Raw genomic sequence first — 8,744 nt, 5'->3', positions numbered from 1 at the left:
TTTGAGAAATGTAATCCAAATTTGTGCAGATCTTTACAACAGCTAACATTGGATAGGTCAAAAGATCATAATGTGATCCACTTAGCAAAATAGATGTGGCTGAGATGTAGACTGGAACATAATGAAGAAGGGTGGAGCTATCTACAAAGAGGAAAACCTGAACGATGGGGAGGGGTGGTGACAAATACCAGAGACAGTCACAACACGTGTGTAAGGCAGCACAGCAGTGTAGTGGTTAGCACTTCTGCCTTGCAGCATTGGGGGTCTCCAGTTCAAATCCTGGTTGGGACAATATCTGCAAAGGAGTTTGCATGTTCTCCATGTGCTCAAGTGCATTTCCACCAACACTCCAAAGACATGCTGGAAGGTTAATTGATTCCTGTCTAAATTGGCCCTCGAGGGCAGAGACTGAGGTGAATGTGCAACTATGTAACATGCTGTGTAATTTGTCGACGCTATATAAATACCTGTAATAAATAAATAAATAATGTGTAACATGACAAAACCAATTCCTGGTGAACAACTTATCTGCTTTCTCCCTTTTTGAAGGGACTGTCCCCATTTTTTATCTATTTTTCCCTCTTTCTGAGTTGTCCTTAATTTTTGTCAATATATGGCACATATGATATATATACACTAATAAATATGCTTGTCTTTGTTTAATGTGCTGCGTGTTGCAGCAAGGTTTAAAATAACTTATGCTGGATAGTCAGCCTTTTACTTTTTTCTTCTGCTCATTTTATATATGGAATGGTGTGTCTATCTATCTTTGGAGACTTAATCTAAAACTTTTTTGTTTAAGTTTTGGACAAAATAAGGGAGACTTATTGAGAGTTTTTCGTGCCATCTGTGTCTCATTGGGAAGGTTTCCCTTCACTTCTTGTCCAATAGCCACAACAGGAAGTAAGAAGAAATCCCTCCAATGTGGGAGAAATCCCCGGTGGTCAGCCAGGGTCACTAAAACTAGTGTCCCCATTGGAAGATTTCTTATCTATTCCTGTTCTCATGACTACCCAAACCGTGGGATTTTTTTATAATACAGCTCTGAGAGCAGGTCACTCCCTCTTTACCTGCAGAAAATGTCCAGTATGCTTTACACACAGAATACAAGATGCTCTATGATTGTACTAGGGGATCTTGTGACATTCATCTGCACGTCCTCCATTCATATATATGTAAATATAAAAGGGGGAATGTTGGGTTGAACCCAATGGACCTGTGTCTTTTTTCAACCTGACTATGTAACTATGTCAATCACAGCCTGAGCTCACAAGAAGAGGATTTCAGTGACGCCGGCTGTCAGAAAGTTATGCTGGGCGTCAGAGGAATAAGTGTCGGTGAGTGTTTCAGTTAAAGTGTCTTTTTTTTAAAGATGGAAGGCACCATAGTAAGAAGAAGAAGAAAACTGGAGTTCCACTTTAAAAAGCATTGTTTTTTTCTGTGCATTTTAGAATGTAATTGACTGTTAAAGCAAACTTACAAAGTTCTTTGAACACAAAAGTTTAATTAATTTAATGTTGTTGCAAAAGTCTTGTCAAAAGAAATGACTAAAGAATAATGTCTTTTTAAAGATCACATTCATATTGCATGTAGTTTTCCGAAGTACGTGCAAGCGTCTCCGTCGGTAATTCAATTATTCTAGTTCAGGCTCTTGAGTCCTCATATATTTATAAGAAGCAGGTAGTACATTTACGTACTCATTCAAATGACAAGTTAAAAGAACAGACACGAAATGCTCATTCTTTGTCTTTATTTGCTTTCTCTCTGCCTAATACGTTTGTTCCGTAGTCGAGTTTATTTTTCCAAACCTCAAAGCTTCAGACGAAAGAAATGGTGGAGTATCAAATCACAATGTTTCAGAGAAAATGAGGTTTGAGACTAACAGTCATGAAAAATGAAACCGCATCACATAATACATTGTTCCAGTTCTGAAGCACAATGTATGGAGGTTAGAAAATATTTGATGTTCTCAAGATTCCGTCCTTGGAAAAATTTAGCTGAACAATTGCTGGAATTCAACAGCAGAAATACAGAAAATAGATCTGAAAGCCTGAAATATAAGCATGCGAAAATGTAACATCAAAGGTCCAAAGAACCTTTCACAGAACATACATTTGGAGATTAGAAGGGGTTCACTTGAAAATATAAATATTGGTATTAAATCTTTTATGGCAGATTAGATGTATGACATATTCTTTTAAATCATTTTCTATAAAAATTGACAGCAGGGGATCTGATCCACTCATCTGTCCCTGATTAACATTTGACTGACATATATTTTACAGGTAAAATGGGGAATAAAATTGTCATTTTATGGGTGTACTTTTACTATATTCCACCTGTCTGGTATTCTTTGGTACTTTTGTCATGTCACAGGAGTACCAATTTTTCCTATATAACAAGCTTGGAGGTTTCATAGTAGTTTGGCAGGTGGGGAAACCAGCATTACCTATCTTTGAAAGGGGCATCACAATCCCTTCAGTTAGGCCCTAAGCAAAAATGGGCAAAGCAATGGGCATAGGGACAACATGACTGGATGTAAAAGGGATGAGAGATATAAAGGCTTACAGAAGAGAAAATTAGGTTGTTGAAGGTGGAGACGAACAGAAGGGGCTTCAGGGGTAGATCGGAAAACGGGATCTAGCATTAGGCAGTTGGGGAGAGTCGGTGGTTGGGCGAACTTCCCACCCACCAGCTCCTTAGTTGTTCTCTTTTCCTGGTGATGTAGTAGGTTTGATGTGTTGTTTTGAGGGTATTGGTGGGTATTGTCGTAGCAGTGGGTGGGTTTTCAAGGTCCTTGAAGGTGAACTTTTGGGTAAAAGTGGGTAGGTCCTGTTTAGGTATGCCCCCACTCCCCTTCTGTTTTACTAGTTTGAATGTTATATACAATGTTGTCAGTATAATAGTGGTGAGTGGTGGTATCTGCAATCAATGGTGCAAATATCATTCAGTTAAGGTTTACGTCTACTTTATTCTCCGTGAAACAGACAAACCCCCCAGTCTCCATAGAACTTGTTTAACATTGGTTTAAAGCACATGTGTCAAACCCAAGGCCCAGGGGCCGAATCCGGCCCACCAGGCCATTTCCTAGACTTCTACTTTTAGATCTAGGTATTAAGTTATTACTAGAACCAGTGATAATCGAATGCAGAGGCAATTATGATAAAGATTAGATACATTTATATAGTCTTACAGGCCCTTTGAGGGCAACCATAATGTTGATGTGGCCCATCATTGAGTTTGACACCCCTGGTTTGAAGCATCAAAAAAACTGAGATATTGATTACAGGCATAACATTTGCAGTGCAAAGTGTGAAACAGTGAGCTGTCCATCCTGTGACATGTAAAATTCTTGTTAAAACCTTTCTATTTTATCTGGCACTGGACATTTCCTATGTAAACTAGAATATTCCCATAAAATGTTAACCTTGCTGCATGATTACATAGAACACCTTCAATTTCCTGAAAGGTACAAGGGCTTCCAGGAGAGCATTTTAGCATGTCTCCTAAAATAGGCCATCCTATTCATTTAATCAAAGGAAATTCTGGTAGCTTTCCCGGTTTAAAATGCTATTCTGTATAATTTCCCATGATTTTCCATCATTTAGAAATACTGGGGGTATATTTAGTTATGAAATATGGACCTAAAGGTTAATCCATTTGGATGAAGTAGGATATATTAAATCTAGGCAGGCAGGCAGGCAAACTATGTAATTAGTGTTATGTCCATTAGGTCTCTAAATCCAAGACCATATGGTAGTACAGAAAGGGTAACAGCCCTGGCTGTGCTGTCACATAGGTCAACTGACACATGGTAGCCTATACCCTGACTAGATGGAAGCAGCAAGCCGCATAAGACAAAACAACTAAATAAATTGTGAAAGCTCATTTTCCTACACATTCTATTTGAGATAGAGAACCTTAAGGCTCCATTCACACCTATATATTTTAGGTACGGTTAGGGATTCCTGCATCAGGAACATACGATTTCCTGCAGCAGGAATCCCTATTCTACAAGCGGCAGCTGTCACCCATTCAAGTTAATGATTGGGTGACAGCCGCTGCATTTGAACGACGCCACACTGAATGTAAATGTTTGTGATACGATTACATGTCATTAAGAATCAATCATTATCCCTAGACACATCGATTGTGCATCCAGGGATAGTGATTCCTAACGGCATGTAATCGTATCATGTACGATATGATATACATTAGTGTTTACAAGGAGCTTCTAAGGCATCCACCGCATCTGCCGATGGATCCCTCGCTCTGTACACAAATCTGTCCACCTTCTTGTTGTAAAAAGGAGCCAGAAGAGCCATATTCGTCATTCCCCAGCGGTAACAAAATCGTTAATACACTTCTGGATGAAGGTATCATTCACCCGTACTGCCAGTTTTCTACTCCTGGAAGGTCCACCGCTAAAATCGCTGGAACCTGAAGTTCCGCCGAATCCAAGATTGAATGTACTAACATCGCCGTCGACACACTCCTGGTGCCTTCCTGGTGATTTATGTATGCCATTGACATAACATTGTCTGACTAAATCCGAATCAGACTCCCAAACATAAGATGGGTCCAGTGAAACAACATCAGATGAATCGCCCTCAAGTCCAGGATATTAATCTGAAGCTTGGATTCCTCCAGAGACCAACGACCCTACACAGACAGATGATCCTCCAACTAGGCCTAATAATGGCAAGGCCTTGTAATCTCACAAACCAGGACAGACTGCGATAGAGTGTGGTATAGGCGGTTGGAGGTGACAAGGTCACTGAAGGCAGGAAAATCAGGTCAGAGACTGGAGAAATCCACATGGTGCTTCTAAAAAGAAGAAGCAGCACACGTCTTTTCCATCAGAAGGCAGCAAAAAGCACAACGAGCTTGCGTACAGTGCTTTATGCTGTGAGTCAGGGGCGTCCCCAGGTGTGGTTTCACCTGGTGTGGTCAATGGTTGTCACCCACTGGGACATCATCACGTGCGCAATGACGTCACGCTCACTTAACTGCCGGTGGCCATCTGGACGTTCACCCGGCTAGGACACTAGACAAAATCTGAGACATGATGGTTGGGGCAGGGTTATGGTGGACTGGTCTTTCTGTTTGCCAGTGTCCACCTGAAGGCAGATGCATACAATATGACCACACGCCTATGATTTCCTATACCCCTATATTCCTCAATGGCGATAAAGAAAAAATTGTTTCTGGCAAATGCACATATGCCCCCTCCAGAACCCCCGGACACACCACTGCAGCAATGCAAACAAAACATTACAGAGTTAAATCTGTTTTTCCATAGAAATAATATTGTTTTAAATTTAGAAAATTAGATTAAGGGGAAAACACTGATGCCTGTAAGATGTCACAGAAACTGTAAGAATTTCTCAGAGGAAAACAGGTTCTCGGGTCTGTATTTTATCTTCCTGATTGCATCGACATATGAAGTTATTATTTGTTTCAGAATAACATGGAAGATGGCCAGTAAACTCTTGTCATCCATTGCATGTCTTTGGCAAGGGGATGAGTATGTTGAATCCAGGGATAAAGAATAGGGGTTATGCTCGCAGTGCACTAAATCACCGTAATTTATCAGACTGGGCCATGAGAGTAAAACAAGTGAATAAAATTAATGCATAACTCCCGACTGTCACTGTCATACAGTCCTGTTATAGTCTCAGGTGCTGAATCTTTGTTCCTTGAATGTCACGGTCACTTAGCTTTTGCATTCCAGCACCAGGACTTCCTCTATCTTCCATCACATGACTGTATCCTCTTTTTAAACTTGAGCAGGATGCGTTGTTCCTCAGCACCCATAGACTCCACAGACTCTGCTGCAGCGCCGCTGCACCCCTGCAACATTCCCTGTGCGGTCCTTGTGTGTGATATAAAGTAACCACAACTCCAAGGTCACTCCCATGATGGACTACAATTTCAATACAAATTAGTAAACTAAATGTGAGATTGTAGTCCATCACAGAAGTAAGCTTGGAGTTGTGGCTACTTTACAACACACAGGGAACAAAAGTAGCCACCCTCTAGAAGGAAGGACAGTGTCAGCACCAATTCAGAGATGATTTGAGGATCTATAGCCCAGTGATACACAAATAAGATACATATATGTTAATAGTTAGGGTACTTGAATGCATTTTTAAGATTTAGCTCCTGAGTTTAGTGTCACTTTAAGTTCCAGCCAATGCATCCCCATCTGCTGCTAATAATGGTTGATTATCCCTAATAATCCACAAAGGGCAACAACCATACTGAGAGTGCCTGCAAGCTCTATTCTATAGTATCATTTCTCCACATTATCATAATTCAGGCATGGCAATGTGGCACTTACAGCTATTTAGTAGGATGCCTATACCATGATCTTCTAGTCCCAGCACACATGATGAGTGGCAATGGCTGGGGTTATTTAGCTGGAAAAGTGTCTTGTATCACACACCCTAATAGCTGTCACAGATCTCTGCACTGTACCTTACACCATCAAGCACTAAGAATAGGTACTGCCAAGTTGCCAACTCAAAGAGAGTTACTGCCAACAGTAAGCACTGCATGCTTAAAGCAGAACTGCAGGCAAACACATATGAAAACAATATATGGGAGCTGTTTTGTTTGGTCAAAGGATTTGGGTTTCTGTTCATCCCTGTCTAGCAGGGCAGGAAACCTAATCTTTTTTGTCTCTGCTGTAACACTTATAGGTTTATGCCCTGCCCCCAGTGTTTGACTGGACAGTGAAGGAGAAGCAGCAAACCCCTTGTTTCTCCTCCTATCAGCATACTTCCTATGTGTACTGAATGGTTTTATGTTCTGCTTCTTCTCCTCTGCCAGTTTGAGCGTTGCTGTGTAGTGGATTGCAACCAATACAAAGTCTAATTGAAGTACTTACACTACTTACACAAAAAATAAATGTAAGGATGTATGAATGAAAACAGCTGCAATAATTTGTGCCTTTCATGTCTGCAATTACAACTGGGCACTTGTTAAGAGCGGGATAACTAGTCTTACAATTCTTAGGGTTACTCTTTGCTCCCCCCAAAGATTGAATTTTACTTTCTTTTTCTGAAAGTCTTCCTGAGTTCTGACAATTGCTGACCTGTGAACTGTCCGCCTCATGCTGAAATGGAACTCGCAGCACCTAAGTCTGCATAACATAATCAAATAGAGACCTGTTGTGGTATACATTCCTGGACATTGTAGGAGGCAACCTCGTGGTTAAATTGAGTGGTTTGATGCCTTTTAGTTTAAATAACTATATGACAGAAAGCTGCATTGAATGTGTTTTAAATACGTGTGGTAATTCACAATGTCAAAACTCAAAATTTGTTAGTAACAGGGCATATTTAATAATGAATCATTGTCAAATCATAAAATCCCAAGCTATAAATATATCTATACCTCAGGCAAAATCCATAATATTCAATCCAACTTCTCACTCAAATAAACTAATGGCTCTCTTAAACATCTGGTATTTGGATCATACCACGCCATATGTTTCAGGATAGCTTCTCCCCATTACTCTATATGCGGAGATCTTAAAAAATGTGACAAACAAATCATCTCCTGGTTTGGCAGAAATAGTAACCTTTAAAACAAATATTTTAACTACTGTATCTTTTTCAGACTATTCCCATACATATTCCCCTTTTCTCTGTTCTCTGCGTATGGAATTTTCTAACTTCCTCTAGCATCAAAAACACCACAGGGTGGATCGCTTCACTCTCTCTTTCAAAATATCAGGGAGGGTTGGGATTGCTAGATTCCATTCAGTACTAAAGGGTAATGCTTGCAGCCACGATATCAGACTGGTGCCATAACCGCTCTCCCAAAAAGTTTGGGTAGCCTTAGAATAGGAGTCTTTTGATATCCTCTGCCATACATTGATATATGGGAACTGGAGCTGAGCACTTTCTTCTCCAAGTAACAAATTGACACTATAATGTATTTTGCACATGGAACATCTATGGTCATCAAAATCCAGGAATCTAGGGTGGTATATGGACTTAAGCTTTGAACAAGGTAATGCTTCATGCACTTCTATTTTTGTCCCCTTTAAGCTGACCTAACTGATTTCACCCTCCCTCAACAAAGATGCATACTTACTCAGCCTCCATTGCTTGTTTACATCCTGCTGCAAAGGTCTTCCTCTCTTAGCTGTGCCTGCACAGTAATCCCCCGTTGACTTCTATAGGGCTGTCTCCCGATCTGCCAGGAGAGGGAAACTTTTGCCACAGGATTTAAAAAACAAACAAACAGTGGCCAGGCCTGTTGGAACGTGGTAAGTATGCATCTTTGCACCGAGAGGGTGGGATCAGTTAGGCCAGTTTAAAGGAGCCAGAAAGTCAAGTGCACCTTGTTTTAAAGTGCACTTTCAGGAAATATTGTCCCCTTGCCTATTGAGGGCAAAGTGAAAATGTCTTTGCCAAGGCCACCTACTTGGCAAAGGCACTTCCAGGTACAGGTATGCCTAAACTCCCATGCCTATAGACTACATCATAATGCCACTGCTGTCTCTGCCTACTAGTCTTAGAAGATTCAGAGTTGGTTATGCCACTACTGTGCTGCTCACTGTTCTCCTTGCTGGAGACTCTGACATGAGGAAGCAAACCCCTGCTTCTACCAAGATGTCCACCTCTACATACAAAGTGTGGCATTGTAGGCTAGTATTAGGGAGAAGATCAGCTGCAGAGAGCCTACATGCAATACTACTAATGACTGTTCCTTTGCCTTCTGCCTGCCTT

The sequence above is a fragment of the Nanorana parkeri genome, unplaced genomic scaffold, assembly GCF_000935625.1.
Source record: "Nanorana parkeri isolate BGI_ZX_2015 unplaced genomic scaffold, ASM93562v1 scaffold418, whole genome shotgun sequence".
NCBI lineage: Eukaryota > Metazoa > Chordata > Amphibia > Anura > Dicroglossidae > Nanorana > Nanorana parkeri.
This window is presented reverse-complemented; position numbering follows the sequence as displayed.